At 51.0% G+C, this 22,067-nt stretch overlaps 1 protein-coding gene across 2 annotated transcripts in view; it reads right to left on the bottom strand.

Moving 5' to 3' along the window:
* Positions 1–22,067, bottom strand: part of LOC146817933 (centromere protein H-like) — a 232,619-nt gene that overhangs the window by 109,770 nt on the left and 100,782 nt on the right. The gene's annotated exons all lie outside the window — the stretch shown is intronic.

The following is a 22,067-nucleotide window of genomic DNA, read 5'->3' as shown; positions in this document are numbered from 1 at the left end:
TACTTAAGGGCTGATTTGGCCCAGGCACAGCTTGTAGGGTGTTGAAGGCTTGGGGGGTCCTACTCCCTGGCTGAGGCAAAGGCTGAGGCCTAAACTGAGGTAGATCAAAAGGGGGGGGAAATTCCAATGCCCTGGCTTCCCTCTCCACACAACCTCTCTAGGTTAGTCCCAGTTCACCCCAGGCACAGTCAGGTGGGTTTCAGCACCTCCCTAGCCCCTTAGAGTAGTCTCTCAGGTCTCCACAGGGCCTTAGGCGCCCTCTACTCCACTTACTGCCCTTTTCTGATGTTCCGACGCCGCTGGAGTCGTGTCGACGCCGTGAGGCGGTTCCGGTTCGGTCTCGGCGGCCTCGGCACAGTGTCAGTTCTTTGTCGACGCCGGTAGGCGGTTCCGGTCCGATGTCGGTGGCCTCGGTTCGATCTCGACCTCCGATTCGACGGCGTCGGGCAGTCTCTTCACGATGTCGACTTCGGGCGGCTTCGGTCCGATGGCGCTCTCGGCTCCGATGACGTCGGCCGGCCTGGCCTCGCTGTCGACTTCCGGCGACTCCGGGGTGCGATCCTCACCCCCGACCTCCGGTGCTCTTCCTCACAGGTTCCGGGCGACTCCGGAGTGCGATCCTCACTCCCGACCTCCGGTGCTCCTCTACCTCGGTCTCCGACGACTCCGGAGGGCGGACTTCACTCCTCCGATGACGCCGCTCGCTCGACCTCGGTTCACTTCCTCCTCGACCTTTGGTATTCCTCTCGACCTCCGCCGGCGCCCTCTTACGACCTCAGGCGGCTCCGGGTACGACGTCTGCTACCTCAGTCAGCGCCGCTTCTCCACCTCGGGCTCCAGGTCTTCGGCTACTCGACGCCAGGCTCCAGGGAAACCAGTTCTCAGGTCAGAATCTTACTGCTTTCTTGGTTCTAAGGCCTGTTCCTGCTGTCCAGGTCCTTAGGATGGTGTTCTTCTGTCTTCTTCCCACACAGGGCTATAGGCTGGGATCCATCAGTAGGGACAAGTATCAAGGGTGGGTTTATGGACCCCACTCCAGGCACAAGTTTCCACCCCTGCTGCTTCACTCCTTCCTCCTTCACTGTTGTGCTCCTCTCTCTTCACCAGTCAGGTGCCAACTGCCAACTCCAACTGCCAACTGCCTCTCTTATCCTCCCAACATTCTAAACGGTCTCCAACTGTCACAGAGTTCTGGAATCTCCTGGAATGTTCTGGAAGGTGCTGGTAGGTTCCAGTGGATGCTGGTGATGTCACAGGTGGCCACCATTTTGTGCTTCAGGCCCTCAGACAGAAGTTTCAGGGGTAGCTAAAATGGCTCCCTGAATCTGTAGCAACACGAAAAAGTCTGGTGGTTCCCAAAAAGGAAAAATTCAAACAGGGTTTGAGGCAAAAGTGGGACAAAATAAATAATGATGAGGAGGGACCACCCAAAGGGCTGACAGGTCTAACACGCGTCCCCCCCAGCTGAAAGTGGGGAGAGCTACCCAACCCCTTGGGAGTTCTCATCACTAAGGCGGAAATACCTTGAGAGACCGTCTGCATTGGCGTGGTCCACTCCAGGCCGATGTTCCACCTGAAAGTCCATCCCCTGTAGGGAAATAGACCACCTCAACAACTTGGGATTCTCCCCCTTCATTTGCATCAGCCAACGAAGGGGTCTGTGGTCGGTCTGAACCAGGAAGTGCGAGCCAAACAGGTATGGCCGCAACTTCTTCAGAGCCCATACCACTGCAAAGGCTTCACGCTCTATTGCACTCCACTTCTGTTCCCTGGGAAGTAGTCTCCTGGATAGGAAGACCACGGGTTGATCCAGACCCTCTTCGTTGAGTTGCGATAACACTGCCCCAATGCCATGTTCTGATGCATCTGTCTGGACAATGAACTTCTGGGAAAAGTCTGGGGCCCTTAAGACCGGGGCCTCGCACATGGCTTTCTTCAATTTCTCAAAGGCTTGCTGACAAGCCTCCGTCCAGACTACCCGTCGAGGTTGTTTCTTGGACGTAAGCTCCGTGAGAGGGGCTACGATGGTACCGTACCCCTTCACGAAGCGGCGATAGTATCCCGTGAGGCCCAAAAATGCTCGGACCTCAGTCTGTGTCTTGGGGGGTTCCCAGGCCATGATGGCCTCGATCTTCGCCTGGAGGGGCTGCACCGTTCCCCTACCCACCAAGTGTCCAAGGTACACTACCGACCCCTGCCCGATCTGGCACTTGCTGGCCTTGATCGTCAATCCAGCTTGTCTCAGGGCCTGGAGAACAGCTTGCAGGTGATGCAAGTGATCCTCCCAGCTGTTACTGAAGACGGCTATGTCATCCAGATAAGCAGCAGAGAAACTCTCCATTCCGGTGAGGATCTGGTTTACCAGGCGCTGAAACGTGGCAGGTGCGTTCTTGAGCCCAAAGGGCATCACACAGAACTGGTAGTGGCCATTGGGCGTGGAGAAGGCTGACCTTTCCCTTGCTCCATTAGTCAAAGAGATCTGCCAGTACCCTGAAGTAAGGTCAAAGGTACTTAGATATTGGGCAGCTCCCAGCCGGTCAATTAATTCATCCGCCCTAGGGATCGGATGAGCATCAGTCTTTGTCACTGAATTCAGTCCCCGGTAGTCCACACAGAACCTCAGTTCTGGTTGGGCACCCGGTGGTGCAGCTTTTGGTACTAACACCACCGGACTGGACCAGGGGCTGCTAGAAGGTTCGATCACTCCTAGCTCCAGCATCTTAGTGACTTCACTATGGATGCTGGCCTTCACCTTGTCTGACATCCGGTAGATCTTGGACTTCACAGGTGGGCTGTCTCCTGTGTCCACGTCATGGACGCACAGGTGAGTCCTACCCGGGACAAGGGAAAACAACGAGGAGTACTGCCCCAGGACCTGGCGACAGTCCTCCTGCTGTTCAGGAGTTAGAGATGGGGAGAGAATCACTCCCTCCACCGACCCATCCTTCTCTTGAGACGCAAACAGATCAGGGAGAGGCTCGCTTTCCACGTCCTCCCCTCCGTCAGTCACCATCATCAAGATGACTTCGGGCCTCTCGTGGTGGGGTTTGAGGCGGTTGGCATGCAGCACCCGCAGGGGCTGACGAGGGGTCTTCAGGTCCACCAAGTAGGTAGCCTTACCCTTCTTCTCCAACACCTCAAAGGGTCCCGACCAGCGATCCTGGAGGGCACTAAGCTCTCCTGGTTCGATCACCCACACCTTCTGGCCAGGCTCCAACTCCACCGGGTGAGCGTTGTGGTCATACCACGCCTTCATCACTGCTTGGCTGGCTTCCAAGTTGTCAGAAGCTTGCTTCCACAACTTAGCCATTTGGCTCCGGAAGGCCAGCATGTAGCTCACCACATCCTGGGGGAGCTTTCTGGGAGTTCTTTCCCATCCGTCTCTCACCAGGTTAAGAGGTCCGCGTACAGGGTGCCCATACAGAAGCTCGAAGGGGCTGAAGCCCACTCCCTTCTGTGGCACTTCCCTGTAAGAAAAAAGTAAACAGGGTAGGAGGACGTCCCATTTCCTCCGCAGGCTTTCAGGCAGACTTCTGATCATGCCTTTTAAGGTTTTATTAAACCTCTCCACCAGACCATTGGTCTGGGGGTGGTAAGGAGTTGTGAACCGGTAGGTCACTTCACACTCCTTCCACATGGCCCGCATGTATGCTGACATGAAGTTGGTCCCCCTGTCGGACACAACTTCCTTGGGAAAACCCACTCGGGTAAAGATTCCCATCAGGGCCCTAGCCACAACAGGTGCTGTTATGGTCCTCAGAGGTATTGCCTCTGGGTACCGTGTGGCATGATCCACCAGAACCAGGATAAACCTGTGACCAGCTGTAGTCGGTGGATCTAATGGACCCACAATGTCGATGCCCACCCTTTCAAAGGGGGTGCTAACGACAGGAAGTGGTTCCAGGGGAGCTTTCAGCTTCACCCCTGTTTTCCCACTGGCTTGGCAAGACACACATGTCCGGCAGTAGGTATCGGACGACACTTTCATCTGAGGCCAATAAAAGTGTGGGACAAGACGGGCGAAGGTCTTGTCTTGCCCCAGGTGTCCTGCCAATGGTATCTCATGAGCCAACTCTAAAAGGAAGGCTCGGTAACGTTGAGGAACTACCAAGGCTCGTGACGATCCATGTAGGGGTGCCTTGGGTTCACTGTAGAGGAGGCCATCCTCCCAGTAAACACTGTAGTTCCCTTCAACGTTCCCTGCTGCCTGGGCTTCGGCCTGTCGCCTCAGCCCCTCAAGGGTAGGGCACTCCCTCTGGCCCTGGCAGAATTCCTCCCTGGACGGGCCTCCCTCCACGTGCCACTCGGCCGGGATGGGTAAGTCCTCCAGGTTGGTAACGTCCCCCTCCGCAGACTCCTGGTCCACCACCTCCGGTGGCCTATCCGTCCTACGGGGTGGAGACGCCGAGGCAGGCTCCTCCTGTCCTCGGTTCTTCCCTTGACTGGCAGCTGGCTGGGCCTTTGTTCCAGGCTCCAGCCGGAATGAACTCCCTCTTCGGGTAGTCACGGACCTTGTGCTAACACAGGCCCAGTCAGGTGTACCCAGCATCTCGGTGTGAGTCCGGTATTCCACCTCCTTCCAAGCGTTGTGCTCCATGTCATTGCCCAGCAGACAATCGACTGGCACGGCAGGGCTTACGGCAACTCGAAGTGAACCTGCAACCCCCCCCCATTCAAAGGGAACCTCGGCCACGGGATAGTGGCCTGTTCTGCCGTCAGCCATCGCGGCTGGGTGGAGTACATCGGGAATTACCTGCTCTGGAGACACCAGTTGGCTACGCACCATAGTCATACTGGCTCCTGTGTCTCTCAGAGCCTCCCCTCTTTGGCCGTTGATGGTGATCCACTGCCCATACTTTGCAGTATTTGCGGGCACCTGGATCTTAGGAACCATCTCCCGTTCTCCCAGGGACACTAAAGTGACTCCCGCCCACTCCCTTCCCTTAGTTAAGGGCATCTCCTCCCCGAGCACTACACTAGCTACTCCGGGGGGCTTTCCTCCAGTGGGAGGGGGTGATCGTTTCTGACACTTCGGATCTCCTTTATAGTGTCCAACGCCACCGCACTCGTAGCAATGGACAACCCTTGGCTGCTGACTCTGGCCAGGATTAGGGTTTCTGGGTGGGTTAGCCTTAGAGGTGAATCCTGTTCCCTTCCCTTGGAAGTTATTTTGGGGGCCTTTGGAGAACTCCTTTTTCTTTTCCCCTCCCTCTTTCTTCTGGGGGGCGCCCTGTCCGGCCTTTTGAGTATCCCCTCCAGTCCCCCTTGTGGACACCCGGGTACTAGCCCAAATGTCCGCCTCCTCAGCAAGCTTCCGGGGACTGGTCAGCTTGCTATCCACCAGGTGTTGCCGCAGTTCAGGGAAACATTTCTCGAGTAGGTGTTCCTTCAATACTAGGTCAAACAGCTCCTCGTAGTTCCTTACTTCACTGCCCTGAATCCAACCTTCCAGTGCCTTCTTTGCATAGTCCAGGAAGTCCACCCAATTCTGTGTGCCCAGTTTGTGACTACCCCTGAACTTCTGTCTGTACTTTTCCGGAGTTAGTCCAAACTTCCTGATGAGCGCCAGTTTCATGGTGGGGTAGTGGGTTTGCTCCTCCTCTTCGAGGGCCAATAAAGCATCCCTACCAGCTGGAGGCATGTACTTATACAGTCCCCCTCCCCAATACTTCGCTGGAACCCCATGGGCCCTCAATGAGACCTCATAGGCTGCTAGCCACTTGGCGATGTCGTCACCTGCCCCATAGCTCGCTACAATGTCCTTTGGCAGGTAAGGTTTGGATTCCCTGGTGGACTCTTGGTTTTGGCTGCCACCATTAGGAACAGGTGGTGCCCCGATTCTCAAAATCTGAAGATCTATTTCTTTCAGTCGCAATTCATGGGCCATCCTCTGCTCCTCTTTTTCCTTCTCCAGCTTTGCTAAGTCCCATGTGAGCTGTCTTTTCTCCCTCCGGTCTGCTAACTCCACTTCAGACAAGCCCCCGCTAGAGGCACGGCTGCCCCCCCTAGAAATGGTTCTGGGCCCTGCTGACAGGTTCCCCACCTCAGGTTGGTACATCTCAGCCCCCTCGGGGTCAGGCTCTCCATCCCTGTCTTCTTCCTCAGCCTTGCTTTCCCTGCGTGCCTCCCCCCAAGCCCTTAAGCTGGTTTGGAGTGCACCCTTCTTTGCTCCTGGGGGACAGTACACCCCCTCTCGCTGGCAAAACTCCCTGAGTTGGGCCACAGTGTACGTGTCTAGATTTTCAAGAACAAACTCCATCTTGCCCACTCAGGTTAGAGGACAGGTTTTTGTGCAGTAACTATGCAGGGGGGTACCTTTAATAATACCTCCTCCCACCACCAGAGTAAATTTGGAAAAAACAAAAACCCACAATTAGGAAGGCCGCTTTGAGAAAACTCCCGGTGTAGGCCTATGGACTACCCACAGTTATTGTTGAGTATACGTAGGCACAGCTCTATCCCACCACTGAACACCAATTTATGTTGGAACCAGCCCACTCCCACTCCGCAGGGTGGTGGTGGACCTTCCCGACACAATGGGGTAGCTTGGCTCGAGTGGTCAGGAAACAGGCGCAGTGCTAAGCATACAATATACCCATACAATAACCATGCGTGCATCCGTTCCAAAAACGACTCTACACCGTAAAAATTATGAAAATATTCTTCTTTATCTTTTTCTCTTAGTTGCTGATTGGGAAAATGAATAACAATCACAATATACAAATTCTTAAATAGCGCAGGTCAAATAAATATTTGCTGTTTGCTGAAATAAATAGGGGTGATCATAAATAACAGGGCATAAATACAAGTGCAATATATACAGACCATTAAATACTTTGAGGTAATAAATACTGTACCAATAAATACTGTACCAATAAATACTGTACACCAAGTCCTGTGGACCTATAAATACAGTGCAGCATTAAATAGATAAGAATTTAATAAATACAGTTTCCCCAATAAATAATTAGAAGTATACAATAACACTCATGAATCAGATGACACTCCAATACTTAAGGGCTGATTTGGCCCAGGCACAGCTTGTAGGGTGTTGAAGGCTTGGGGGGTCCTACTCCCTGGCTGAGGCAAAGGCTGAGGCCTAAACTGAGGTAGATCAAAAGGGGGGGGAAATTCCAATGCCCTGGCTTCCCTCTCCACACAACCTCTCTAGGTTAGTCCCAGTTCACCCCAGGCACAGTCAGGTGGGTTTCAGCACCTCCCTAGCCCCTTAGAGTAGTCTCTCAGGTCTCCACAGGGCCTTAGGCGCCCTCTACTCCACTTACTGCCCTTTTCTGATGTTCCGACGCCGCTGGAGTCGTGTCGACGCCGTGAGGCGGTTCCGGTTCGGTCTCGGCGGCCTCGGCACAGTGTCAGTTCTTTGTCGACGCCGGTAGGCGGTTCCGGTCCGATGTCGGTGGCCTCGGTTCGATCTCGACCTCCGATTCGACGGCGTCGGGCAGTCTCTTCACGATGTCGACTTCGGGCGGCTTCGGTCCGATGGCGCTCTCGGCTCCGATGACGTCGGCCGGCCTGGCCTCGCTGTCGACTTCCGGCGACTCCGGGGTGCGATCCTCACCCCCGACCTCCGGTGCTCTTCCTCACAGGTTCCGGGCGACTCCGGAGTGCGATCCTCACTCCCGACCTCCGGTGCTCCTCTACCTCGGTCTCCGACGACTCCGGAGGGCGGACTTCACTCCTCCGATGACGCCGCTCGCTCGACCTCGGTTCACTTCCTCCTCGACCTTTGGTATTCCTCTCGACCTCCGCCGGCGCCCTCTTACGACCTCAGGCGGCTCCGGGTACGACGTCTGCTACCTCAGTCAGCGCCGCTTCTCCACCTCGGGCTCCAGGTCTTCGGCTACTCGACGCCAGGCTCCAGGGAAACCAGTTCTCAGGTCAGAATCTTACTGCTTTCTTGGTTCTAAGGCCTGTTCCTGCTGTCCAGGTCCTTAGGATGGTGTTCTTCTGTCTTCTTCCCACACAGGGCTATAGGCTGGGATCCATCAGTAGGGACAAGTATCAAGGGTGGGTTTATGGACCCCACTCCAGGCACAAGTTTCCACCCCTGCTGCTTCACTCCTTCCTCCTTCACTGTTGTGCTCCTCTCTCTTCACCAGTCAGGTGCCAACTGCCAACTCCAACTGCCAACTGCCTCTCTTATCCTCCCAACATTCTAAACGGTCTCCAACTGTCACAGAGTTCTGGAATCTCCTGGAATGTTCTGGAAGGTGCTGGTAGGTTCCAGTGGATGCTGGTGATGTCACAGGTGGCCACCATTTTGTGCTTCAGGCCCTCAGACAGAAGTTTCAGGGGTAGCTAAAATGGCTCCCTGAATCTGTAGCAACACGAAAAAGTCTGGTGGTTCCCAAAAAGGAAAAATTCAAACAGGGTTTGAGGCAAAAGTGGGACAAAATAAATAATGATGAGGAGGGACCACCCAAAGGGCTGACAGGTCTAACAGTTCCCCAGTAGGCTGTGCCTGAATGGCATCACAGATGGGCACCTAAAATAAAAGATCCCCCAGATGAGGGACCGAACTTGGCGGCCATCTTAGCCAAGTAAGAAATGCAATGGAGGCGTGTGTCAAAGTAAACAGTCATATAAATTAAGTAATGTTATGGTATTGGCCCATGTCTGGAAGTGGGGCTATCATATCCAGGAAGGTTTTTCTTGTGCCGAGAGGCTTGCTCGGCATTGTGAGTAACGGATGGCTCGGTTCTAAATATATTGCGGAGTATCTTGTGTTGGGACTGTGCCAGTTGATCCCTTGTGTCCTCCACTGGGCTCTGAATGGTGGCATCACGGACGGGTACCCGAAGTAGAAGATCACCGGGATGAGGGACAGAACCTGAACAGTGTCATGATCTTTCATGGTTGGCTCATTCAAACTTGAAGATGTGGAAAATCAACATGTGCATTCCACGATGCAGTGCTCAATATTACAAATAGATATTTTTTTTAAACTTGGTTTAAAATTGTATATATTACACAAGGCACTGCAGTTATGAATTAGAATGCATAGGATGTGAAAATATTTGGACAAATTCAATTGAAAGATCAAGAAGGACTTCGAAAGAGAGGGCTGGTGACTAGAGACCTACTCCTCCCCCTCACACCTCTGCTTCCTTTGCTCCCGGTTTCCCTCAACCTACCAATTATCTGTCCTATCATCTCTATTGTATTTCATAACGTCAGAAAATGCTCCTCTTAGCAGCAGCCTGTTGGGTGTTGTGTGTGAGGAACCTGGAGAGGTTAGCTGGTCAATATGGAACAGAGTTATCCCCATACCTCGTGCCAGAGCAAAGGCCAGAGAGGTGGCTATCTCACATTGCTTTTCTGCTCTCCTTCCCCATCCCTTTGAGTGAACAGCAAGTTGAATGCTGTCCCAAATCCACTTCTCCCAAAAACAGAAGAGGTGTTGTAAAGTGATTTTTGAGCTTCCCACCTCATAAAAGCAAGATATCTTTTTATTGTCTGTGATCGTCATCTGTACACCACCTCATGTTAGATATGGTATTGTTAAAAAAAACGTTAAATGTCAATACATTTTGTAAACACTGAAAAAGCACAGTCTCGAGCAAACGTTTGTGGCAACAAACTGTATAAGATATGAATGGGATACTGGTACCACATGCATAATTGAGTTACATACCTCGGAATTACACATGGGTATTGTTAAAAAGGAGTCCCACTTGACAATTGTTGCAATGAAACTGGGACAAATGCAGTTAGGCAGCTATCCACCAATCCCCTGCTTAAAATGTGAGTGCATATAACAAACAACAATGTCTCAACCGGCAATAATTAAAGACAACGAGACAAGGAGGCAGAAATAGTAAAGTCACTTAATGTAAAGAGTGATCTGCATTTAGAGGAAGGTAGGAAAAAGATAATAACACTGTTACATTAAAGGTATATATAACCTGTACAGTCTTGTGAAAAATAATGTTCGTGCAAAACAAAGTGAACGGCGCAAGTAACAAATGCAAAGGCAGAGAAAAAAAAGGCGAGATCACTCCTCACATTAAGTGACATTACTATTTATGCTCTCTGGCTCGTTCTTTTTGCAATTCATGTGTATTTTTTCTATAATGGTCTTTAAATATTGCCTGTTGAGACATTGTTGTTTACCATGTATACTAATCACCCAGTTTCAGCTGGGTTTAAGGGTACCCTACTGTTGTCTGTTTCTATTAAATTTCAGTGCAGCACACCAAACCACCCCAAACAAATTCCTAGCCCAGGTCCCAGTGCTTCCGGAGGTCTAGCCCAGCACATGGGGAACTGGATGGATTACCAACCATACTGGTCCACCATGTAAAAATGTATTATTATTATTTTTTTTTTTTTAGAAAACCTTTATTTTTAAAATCAGTGACACAGCTATTCAGCCGACAACCCGGAGGTACGGCAGCTTTAGAGACACAACACATGCTTGCGTCCACATTTTACTGACAGGAGAATCAAAGGTTCTGTTTTAAATAAACATAAATCCAAACCTAAACACAAACAAGGCGATAAGTACTGTAAGCACCAAAAGAGGTTCCCATCAGGGGGGACGAGCCCCGTTTCGTCCAACAGACACAGGTCTATAGTAAGGGAAAGGAGGGGAAGTCAGAGACTCAAGAAGACAAACACATACCAGCAAGGAATTCAAAGCCGGAAAGAACGCTAAGGGGAGAGCTGCTCCTCAGGCGGGTCCGGGTCTGGGGGCAGGCATATGTCCCCTCTGTACTGGTTCCATGGCCCCCATACAGAGTACCATTTCCGAGGGCGCCCTCGAGCACAATACACTGTCTTCTCCCTAAACATGCTCCAATCCATGTTTTCCATCCACGCTGTCAATGTAGGAGGCCTATTAGAGCCCCACAGCCGAGCAATGTCACGCTTGGCTGCCATGTTCCCTAGGGTCACCCACTGAGTCTGTGCCGCGTTGTGGTCAGTAGGACCCCAGACATTCAGGAGACAACATCGCGCCTCAGGCTGCATGACAATTCCCGTCACCTCCCCCATCACCTCGCGGACTCGCCTCCAAAACTCCATAATCGCCCCGCATTCCCAAATAATATGTAGGAAGGTGCCCACCATACCACAGCCTCTCTTACATAAGCCCTCCTCAGAGAAACCCATGTGGACCAGCCTGGGCCCCGTCACATAGACCCTATGGAGTATTTTAAGCTGCACCAGCCGCAGGCGCGCGGGGATAGCGACCTCTTTGGGAGAAGAAACTGCATACTGCCAATCCTCATCATCTAGTTCAAGGCCATCCCTGGTCCATTGATCGCGCAACCCTAGAAGAAGATCCGCCCGAACATTAATAAGTTTCTTATAAATGAGCGAGATCGTGCTCTCTGGCATATGACCATCCAGGATCCGGTCCTCTAACGGAGAGGACTCAGGCACCTTCTCCCCTTCTACAAGGACTGACCGCAAGGCGTGGCACACTTGAGCATATCGGAAGAACTCCGTGCTCCCTAGCTCTTATTCCTTCTGCAGCTCCTCGAATGACTTTATCCTACCCTTAACCAAAAGGTCTCCAACCCTGGATATACCGATCCGGTCCCATTTCTCAAACCCTTTTGTATGCCAAAGCTTTCCCAGAATATCGGAGTCAAACAGAGGGGTGGCAAGGGTAAGCTTACCCTTCCAGCCCGGTGAGTCCGTCGCCACCTTCCATACATGCACGGCCACCCTGGTGGGCCCCGTAAGGGTTAAATCCGACGACTTCGAGTACAACGCTCTGTGGTAATTACCCCCATGTAGCAACCATCGGTCCATGGCGAAGCCGGGGCTCAGCGCCGGACCATATACACCATGGTTAATCGCGCTCAACTGGGTGGCCCAGTAATAACGTCGAATGTCTGGAAGCGCGATACCACCGTCGTACCACGGAAGCGTCAACTTAGCAATCGCTATACGCGGACGCCCGTCCCACAAGAGCGCGCGCTGGTGGCTTTCGACCTCACGGAAGTAGCTGGCCGGGACCAAGTCAAGGGTATTCTGCAGAGCATAGAGGAAACGGGGAAGAGACATCATTTTGAACAGAGCGGCACGGCCAAGGAGGGAAAGCGGCAACCGCCGCCAGCCCGCCACATCCCGCCGCAGACGCGCCAAGGGAGGGAGCAAGTTCTTCTCGTAGCGTAAAATGGGGTCGGTAGAAATATAGATCCCCAAATACAAAAAGCCCTGCTGGGCTATCTGGATCGAGCAGTTGCGCGGGACAGGCGGGACATCCCCACACAGGACATACAAGTATGACTTCCCCCAAATAATGACTAGGCCAGAGTTTCTACCGAAAGAGGTCAAGACGTCACAAACCACTATCAGAGATTTCTTGGGCGAGGTGAGGTATAGCAGAATATCGTCGGCGTAGAGTGAAATACGGTCTTCGTGGTCAGGCGACCAACGAATCCCACGTATGTCCGGGTGCCATCGTATCCACGCCGCCAGCGGCTCAAGAGCAAGGGCGAACAACAACGGCGACAGGGGACAACCCTGCCGGGTGCCTCTCCCGAGCTCGAACGGTGCCGACGCCCGCCCGTTCACCACGACGCTAGCAAGAGGCCCCTCATAGAGCAACCTCACCCAGCCCACAAATCCAGGCCCAAAGCCGAACTTGGCTAGCACTGCCCACAGGTATGCCCACTCCACCGTGTCAAAGGCCATCGTGGCATCGAGGGACGCCACAATAGCCGGCTCTCGCATCGTGCCCGTCCTAGCAATCATTCCATGGAGGCGTCTAAGATTCAGTGCAGTGTTACGGTGCGGGATGAAGCCCGACTGATCCGGGTGGATCAAGTCGCCAAGCACCCGGACCAGGCGGTTAGCGAGGATCTTAGCAAGGATTTTCGGCTCGGCGTTGAGAAGTGATATCGGCCGATAGGAGCCACACTTGTCCCGGGGCTTTCCGTCTTTATGTATTACCACAATCGTCGCCAGCCGTTGATCGAGCGGAAGAAACCCATTCCCCCGCGCCTCCACGAACATGGCGCGCAGGTGAGGAGCCAACTTATCCGGACAAAGCTTGTACAGCTCTATCGGCAAACCATTTGGGCCCGAAGCCTTACCGGAGCGCAACGCACGGATAGCACACGCCACCTCGTCTACAGTGATATCACCATCGAGGTCATCCCTATCAATGGCAGAAAGGCAGGGCAGAGCGATGTCACGCAGAAGGTCACACGAGTCCTCAGTCGGCCTATCCGAGACCGAGGTGTATACCGTACGAAAATAGTCCGAGAAACACCGAACTATACCGTCTGAGTCAGTGACAACCTCTCCCCATCCGTCGACAACTCCGGCACCACTCGATTAACACGCTCTTTTTTATCCAACCATGCCAGCAATTTCCCGGCCTTATCACCAACGTCATACAATCGACCCTGCTGCTCCCTATTGAGGGTCTTGGCGGCGTTCGTCACCAGATCCCTATATTCCAATTGCTTCAAGCTCAAATTATGCAGTGTGGCCGTTGCAACATCCCCTTCCAAGGCCACTTCTAAAGCCGCTATCTCGTCCTCTACTTGTATCACCTCGGCGTCTCTCCGCCGCTTGGCGGCAACTACCAAGGACAGGGCCTCCCCTCTCAGTACAGTCTTAGAAGCTTCCCACAAGGACACCGCAGATTCAACTGAACCCTGATTATCTCGAAAATAGTGGTCAACTGTCTTCAGCAACGCACTGCGCAGCTTGGGGTCACGAAAGTACCAGGGGTTAATGGGAGCTACCCTGCCCCCCACCACCCGGCCAATATCCAGACGGGCCCACACCGGTGAATGATCAGATATGCCCCGTGCCATGTGCCTAGCCTCAGATACCAAAGAGGCGTGCGCCGCCAGAGTGAGCAAGTAATCAATCCGAGAGAGACTCCCGTGGGCCCCGGAATGGAAGGTATATTGTCTCTGAGTGGGGTGTCGTAGCCTCCAACACTCCACCAGACCAAAAGTATCAATAAAGTCGGGAAGCCACTTCTGAGCACCCCCGGTGTCTCTGGGCGGGTACCTATCGAGCATTCCAGAACCAACCGCATTGAAGTCTCCTCCCACCACTAGCATCCCTTCGGAGAGTTCCAACAAGGCCTTGCCCAGATCGGCAAACGTGGAGGCCTGCAGGGCAGGAGGGACATAAACAGAAACCAATACCAACGTTCTGCCCTCCCACCTCCCCGCCACAGCCACAAAGCGCCCCCTGTCATCAGCAATGGTGGCGTCAACCTCGAATGGTAGGGAAGCTCTAACTAGTATGCCCGCACCCCTGGAGCCCGAGGAAAACCCCGAGCGAGCAATGAATTTATAACCCTTTCTGTTAAGTGCATAACACATATTCCCTATAAGGTGGGTCTCCTGCAGGAGGACCACATCTGGCGAGGTCCGTTTCAAGAATTGCAGGACTATCCCCCGTTTAATACGATCCCCTAAGCCATTAACATTCCAGCTAATTATGTTTAAGCCCCTATCCCCCATCCCTGAACACAAAGAGACCTCCACCCCCCCCAGAGAACCACGATCGGACAATACTGACAAACATTGCTACGCCTTGCAAGAAAATAACAACCCCAAACAACGACCCCAACATCCCGAATCCCCCCCCCTCCCTGCACCCCTGCGTCAGCTTACAAAGCCCCCCCCAACTTGCAGTGTGCCTGTCGCCCTATCAAAAAACAAATCTACAAAAAGTACCCCAAGGGAGGAAAGAGCTCCTATCTACCCCCCGCCGCCCTCCCAGTACTGCAGTAAGGTGCGAGTCACTGTCCGGGGCTGAGTCAAAACAGGCCGACACCGGAGGTATCACTTCTGTCCATCCCGGTCGCCTTCCGCTCCATCCACGCTGTCCCGGCCGGGCTGTCGCCGAGGGAGTGCATCCAACCAGTCCCCTGCCATGTCCGGTGATTCGAAGAAGAAAGTCCGATCCTCATACACCACACGTAGACTGGCGGGGAAAAGCATGGTATACTTCAGGTCCATCTCCCTAAGTCGCCGCTTCACCCCCAGGAAACTTTGCCTCTGTTTCTGCACCATCTGGGTGAAGTCAGGGTAAAAGCTCACAGAGGCATTCTGAAAAGGCACCGGGCCTGTCACCCTCGATGCTTGCAGGATAGCATCCCGATCCCGAAAATTAAAGATCCGGGCGACAATCGGCCGCGGGGGGGCTCCCACCTTAGGCCGTCCGCCAGGCACTCGGTGAGCCCGCTCCACCGCAAAAACCTTGCCGAGGCCCTTAGGCGCAAGATGATTCACCACCAAATCCTCGACGAGTAAATCCACGGAGAGCTCCTCTGAAGTTTCCGGGACCCCAATAAGGCGCACATTGTTGCGCCGGGCCCGACCTTCAAAGTCTTCGAGCCGGCGGGCGGAGAGGTCATTCGTGGTTCGTAACTTACGAACCTCGGCCTGAAGTTCCGAGACATCGTCCGCGAGGCCAGTGGTCTGGAGGTCCAGGGACTTGACCCGCTCGTTGGTTTTGCCCAGGTCCGCGCGAATCAAGTTGACATCAACCAAGATCATGTCCACCTTGTGCGCCAGGGTCTCGAACTGCCGCCCAATCGAAGATTGCATCCCATCTATCGCCCCCTTGATATCCTGCAATGATAACTCCGAGGCTGGGGATGAATCGGCCTTCTGTGCTTCCAGCGACTGTCCCGATCCACCAGGCAACTCCTTCTGCTGGGCATAACGATCCATATTGTTGGATTGGGTATAGCCGCCCCGCCTGGTAGTCTTAGACTTCGACCTGTCTGCCTCCGATTTGGTCAACATCTCGAATAGCAGGACGGTCAGTCGCAAAAGGACGTCCCTCACTCCGCTAGAGGAAACAGGGTCAACTAGGACTGCAGCAGCTAGTCAGGACCGAGTGGAGGTCTTCCAGACAATAGAGGGCCTGCATGGAGCACTCCCAACCCAGAGCAAACAAAGGGCGAGAAAGTGAAAGTGCAGCGGCATCCTTCCGTCAGTTCACACCTCCCAAGGCCGCTGTTGTTCAATTAGTGGCCGGGCATCCTGCCAACGCAAGCCCCTGGCATCCTTCGGAGGTAGGCCGCAATCTTCCGCCACGCACAACTTCGGTCCCCGGTGGGCGATCTTAGCCCGGACAACGTCAATCGCCCCAGCTGTGACTCATCTGCAGGATTCCGTGCATGAAAAATCAGGATTTAGGACAGGATGATTGCAGGAGGGCGCGAGGGTAGCGGGAGCTCAAGGCTCACGCGGCCATCTTGGTCAAGCGCTAGGCTCCTCCCCCGTATTAAATTGTTTTAAATTAATGCTCAATTGAGATGTGTTTAACTTAGCATAACTAGGCCTCAGTCAAAAACAAGGCATCAACCATCTTGCATGGACGTTCAGAACAAATGTGCACTTGTATTCTACAACGAATGAGTTTTTCTACATGTATATTGCTGTGTTCGTTTACTTTTTGGAAAAATAAGCAAAATAGAAGCTCTCTTCATGGTGTCTGTTTGATGACAAAATACAAATATATTCAACGTGTCTTTCTCAAGAGAATGCTGTGCCCGAGATGTTCTCATCTCTGTAAATTTCAAGGTATTTTGCTCGCGGCTCTTACAATTAGCCATACATTTGTTTAAATGGGTTATTGTGTTTGTAATGAAATGCACAGTCATGTCATCTCCTCTTGTTTATTGACATTTTGTTTATTAATATGCAGCAAAGTAGCTGTTGGTAAAATGTTTACTTCATGTGTATTCATCAGTGATTGGTGCTTTTACAGGTTTATCAATGTTAATCCAGCCCTATTATGTCATTGCACACCATATTGACTGTGTGACTTTTCTGCCTGAAACACTATTAAAAAAAATGCAGTATTTTGACAATGTGCCAGACTTTTCCTAACATTCTTAGGGAGCAAACTCCGTGCACTTTATGCTTAGACTTGCTCTGCCTTTTAACCCGAACAGACTCTATGCCAGTCTGCCTATTTCCTTTATATTTAGTTCTGGCTATTGGCTTGTTTCAAACTTTACCTAATGTTAGGTACTTCGAAGATATGACAGACTATTTTAATGTGAGCGGATTCATGATTTGAATAAATATTGCATTCCACGAAAACATGAAAATGTTGACTAAAGCACTGGCACCTTAAAATGCAAAAGTAACCTTACCTGCAGATTGTCACCAAGGACATTCAATATTTTTTTAATATCCAAATGAAAGTAAAGCCTTGCTAATAGTGAAAAAACTACTAAAGCTGCTTTGCGCCTTAGTTCTAAATGAGAAAAAAACAATATTTTCCTAACACTACAGTTACCATACCAAAACAGCTCACCACCTGCTGCGGTCTGGGAGAAACACGATGTTCTTCATATTATAAAACCTGGAGATAGCATCAACTAACATCTACAAACCATATATAATGAAATGTTGATGGAGGATATACCCATAGAAAATGCAGATTCTTTAAACAACCAGAGTTATCAGAGTCTAGGGTTTCACCCATTGGCAAAGGTGCAACCCATGGAAAGGCAGATTAGGCTCAGGTAATAAACCTTTAGTTTTCTTATAGTCTGTGTGAAGGGGGAGTTCCACTGGTGGTCACCCCACCGTACAAAAAAATGGAATTAAGAAGAATACATATTTGAAATAAGTATATTTACGATATGTATTTTCTTAAATAAATAAATAAATATTTTATGACTAGAAAAAACAAACTTTAAAGTGACTTTATAGCATAACATTGTAAATTGGAAAAAAACAGTGCAATTTACCAGTTTTATTCAAGTAACTATAATTTGCGTCCCTGCCATGCAAAGGGTTGTCATCAATGATCTAATTTCAGATGTCTTATTTATGATCAATAATGTGATAGAATAGGTCATGAGTAATGTTTAAGTAAAGTTAGCAGTGCATGGTGAGGGTGTTACTTGAAATACCTAAAGCAGTGAATTTCAGTAGATTCTTTTGCTTTAAAATGTTATATGTTTAAGCTGGATATTATTGCCGAACTATATCACTACTTTAACTTTAGTTTTTTCCTGCAATTTGTTTAATTTACGTCAAATAGTATTTTATTACCATGCATAACTAGGGTTTTGGCTGCAGCGCCTAAAGCCAGGCCTTGTGCTTAAACCACCCCCCAAACCCCACAAAGGCCTTTGGCGGTATCATAGGGTTAGTCACAAGGCATGACCTGTGGCCAGGATGTGCACCCCTCCTCTTGCATTTGGCCAAGTGCAGTTGGCTGCAAAGTTTTGCCTGCGGCCAGAACTTGTACCCAGTCCTTCAAGGGGACCCCCCCGCCCAAGCTTTACCAGAACATAATCTAATTGGTACAGACTAAGTGAAAAAGAACCAGAAAGTGTATTTATAAAAATATGTATTTGTTATAAGACACTCACTAACACATACAGCTATCTCCTTCCCGGAGATATACACAATGCACCCAATACTTTGCAAGAAAAAAGGGAACTAAAACGAAAACACATGGGTCGCCAGGGAGAGACCAAACCATATATTAAAAAAGTGGTATACGAACCATGACTCAAGTCAAGACTATACCCAGAAGACGTAGAAGTGCCGGGGACCCAAGGAACCACTCCAGGTAAGTAACCAGGAACCCCACGGAGGTTGTGTGCAGAGTGGGAACACAACTGCAGGCTCAATACAAGTCAATGGGTAAGTCGCGGTTGAAATTTTAAAGAAGAAATACCCTTCCCAGAAGACCTTGAAGAAACCCCATAGAAGACAGAAGTTTGGAGAGCCACCCCGCCCGTGGATATCCTAGGAACCAGGATACCTACACCAGTGAAGCCGGGTTCATAGGTTGGAAGTGGCGTCGGAAACCGCCATCTAACTCAATGGAGGGCTTCAGGAAGATGCCGCTGCTGGGGAAGGCGAAAGTGTCCAGTGGAACCCAAAGGGGATTCAAGATGAGAAGTACCTGCAAGCAGAGGGGACAGAGTCCATGCCACTCAGGAGTGACCAGGAGGCATGGAAGACGAATGCCCACCGATGTCGAGTGATGCAGGAGAACTGATGGTGACCTTAGAGCTGCAGCTGTGCAGACCAGGAGATGCTGTGGAAGACCAGGAGTGGTTCACAAGTTGTCCCACATCGGATGCTGAGATTTGAGGGGTCAATCCCAGTCGGGAGCACCAACAAGCCTTGGCAGCTGGAACAAAAGTGGTAAGCTAAAAAGGTGCAGTGTTGGGACCAGCAAGGTCCAGGTGACTCACCATAAACATGGGAATCAGAGCAGGCCTTAAGCAATCAGGATAGCCCACTGCAATCAAACAAGACCCTCAAGAGCACCCACAGGCCTGAGGCACTAGAGTCGCAAGAGGACCTCGAGCAGCTTACCAAAGATGCAGGCCCACGGTGTAAGTGATGCGGTGAGGACAAAGATCTTGGTTACAGGAGATGCTTGAGGTGGGGCTACTTGGAGCCCGAAGATCCTGGAGGAAGGATGCCAACAAGCCTTAGCAACGACAAGTTGACGCGGTGCACTGGGGTTTGGTGCCTGCAGCTCAAACAAGGGATACTGGCCTCAGACTTGGTGAGAGGACAGGGCAGGCCTCAAGGGATGTGGAGAACCACCATCTGTATTGCGGAGCCTTTTGGAGTACGCGAGACCGGTCTGCTTCGTTGCGCTGGCTGTAGATACAGGAAAGTGACGGTTACTTATGGTAGTGAAATCTGGGGCCATATATCCCATGAGGAGCTACAAAGAATCAAAAATAGGTTCCCGATACATCTCCTGTGTGTACCCCAGGGAACCTCTACTTTTATCGTACATGAAGAATTGGGTACGTCTTACCTGTTTGTCGTTTCGCCCCCCAGCTCATTGGCTCAAAGTTTAGTTGAACAAGGGGACCACCTTAGATAAAGATATCCTAAGGGACTGTATGGCTCTTGACCATGCCCATCATATCCCTTGGCTTAGATACATTCGGTAAGGTTTTAGGACTCCAGGAAGGGCGGATCTCTTTAGCAACCCGGATTTAATCAAAAGGAAGGACCTACTTTGGGCCAAGGAGTCCTTTCTTAGACAGCGATTGGTGGACAGGGAAGAGCATAAGCTAATGAAGCCAAATATATGCAAATATATCATCTTGAAAACCGCAAAATCTATGGAACCGTACCTACCAGGGCTTCCCAACTCGTACTACCGCTTTTTATTGACAAGGTTCCGATCGGACTTATTCCATCTCCTCCTCGCTCACCCGCGAGGGAGTAGTAAAGGCGAGACTCTGCTTCCATGCGGTTGTGACTGCAAGTCCTCAGGACAGGATTCATTTTTTAATGTTCTGCAGTGATGAGGTGCTGCGAAAGACTTATCCAATTCCAATTTTTTAAAAAGCAAGTTTTAATCAAGCGAGTCCTGCTTTTACCTTCTTAGCTATGCTTCTAGGGTCCACATTATGGCATGTTCTTAGTTTTTTAAAGGCCCCAGTTAGGATTAGGACTAGCTGTGACTAAGTTCCATGAGTAGAGTAGGCCTGAATGTGTGATCACTTTGCTTTTTATAGCTTGGTATACTTGTGTTTTATATGTTCATTTTAGAAGGTGTTTTAGAATAATGAATAGAAATCGACAACTGATGACCTTAATGGGAGTTTTTTGTATTGTTGTAACCCTGACTTAGTACTTTATTCGGCTTTTGCAGAAAAAAAACATATTGATTGATTGACTCCTTCACTTCAAGGGAGATTCCGTCAGGTGTCTTGGATGTCCACAGGCCTTGGCACGTTCCTGTATCGAGCACTGCCACAGACGTTGCAGCCTATTTGCAGGACGACAAGACCAGGTGCAGCAGGAGTCTTCCCAGTTGCAGTTTTGGAGCCCAAAGCAAGGTCCAGCGAAGTCCAGAGTGCCCAGACGGTCGAAGAAGATGTGGTATCTTGAAATGAATCTTGACCCACGACTCATCTAGGGATCCACTTACAGGTGAACCATTAAATACCCTAAGGAAAGGGTTGGGACGATTCAGGGTTCCCTCCCATGGGAGGGGTCAGACAGTGGGGAGCATACTCCCATGTTCTTTGTCCAGTTTCGCCCCAGAGCAAGAGCCAACAGCTCCCTGAGTTGGTTTGAACTGGACTATGCAAAGATGGCACCAAATGTGCCCCTCAAGCAGACTGAGTGGCGCTGGCAAGTGCTCCCATCCGGCCTCAATACACTAAATCCTGTCTGGGAGGTAGTCACACCTTCCTGTGATAGGATACCTATTGTTCTGCCTTCCCCTGCTCGAGCTTGGCTCAGCACCAGGAGGGAAGAATCATGTCTCTGGTTGGCAGGAGCCATGTTGTGCTGTCCAGGTCTACAAAACCGGTACCGGGAGCACTGAGGGCCTCCTAGAGGAGCGTTACAGTGCATGGAATCATACCTCTAACACCATTTATGGTGTGGGGGTATGATTCCAACATGTTTGATACCAAACATGACGGGGTTCATTACAGCCAGTTTAGAGATGGTCATCGCATAATGATGCATGGCCACTCTATGTATCATTACGGCTGATGCACTTCCAACCCAGGAGAATGGACTCCGAAGGTTGTAGGGGTGTCCTGCTCATGCAGGGGCACCCTCACACTTAGAACCAAGCACCTTGCCTTCAGGATTAAAAGGCCTGCCTTAGGAGTGACTTATAGGTTTTAAGTGCAGTGACCTCAGATATAGGGAATGCTATATCTGTTTTAAGTGGTGCTAGCACTAACTTACACAGGCTGCAATGTGAGTCCCCTAGTCACAATTTGATTGGTCTCTCATGGGTGACATAATACATGCTGCAGTCCATGGGAGACACCTGGTGCACCTATGCCCTGGGTACCTCAGTACCATATACTGGGGACTTATAATGGTACACCAGTAGCGAATCTGGGATGTACCCAAGTACTCACCATAACCAATTTTGGGGAGAAAGCACAGAGGCTGGGGTCCTGGTTAGCAGGATCTCAGTCAGACTAGTCAGAAACAGCATAGCACCAGGCAAAAAGTGGGGGTAACCAGAAAAGCAGATCCTACTTTCCTACACTGTATTACTGTTCAAGGTTTTCTATGGAAATTGCCTGGGTAAATTGCGTTTTGGGACCCTCCCATTTTTTTCTCTGCCCCTCC

Source organism: Triturus cristatus, chromosome 6 (genome assembly GCF_964204655.1).
Source record: "Triturus cristatus chromosome 6, aTriCri1.1, whole genome shotgun sequence".
In the NCBI taxonomy this organism is placed as follows: domain Eukaryota; kingdom Metazoa; phylum Chordata; class Amphibia; order Caudata; family Salamandridae; genus Triturus; species Triturus cristatus.
The sequence above is the reverse complement of the archived record's forward strand: the minus strand, read 5'-3'. Positions and strand labels throughout refer to the sequence as shown.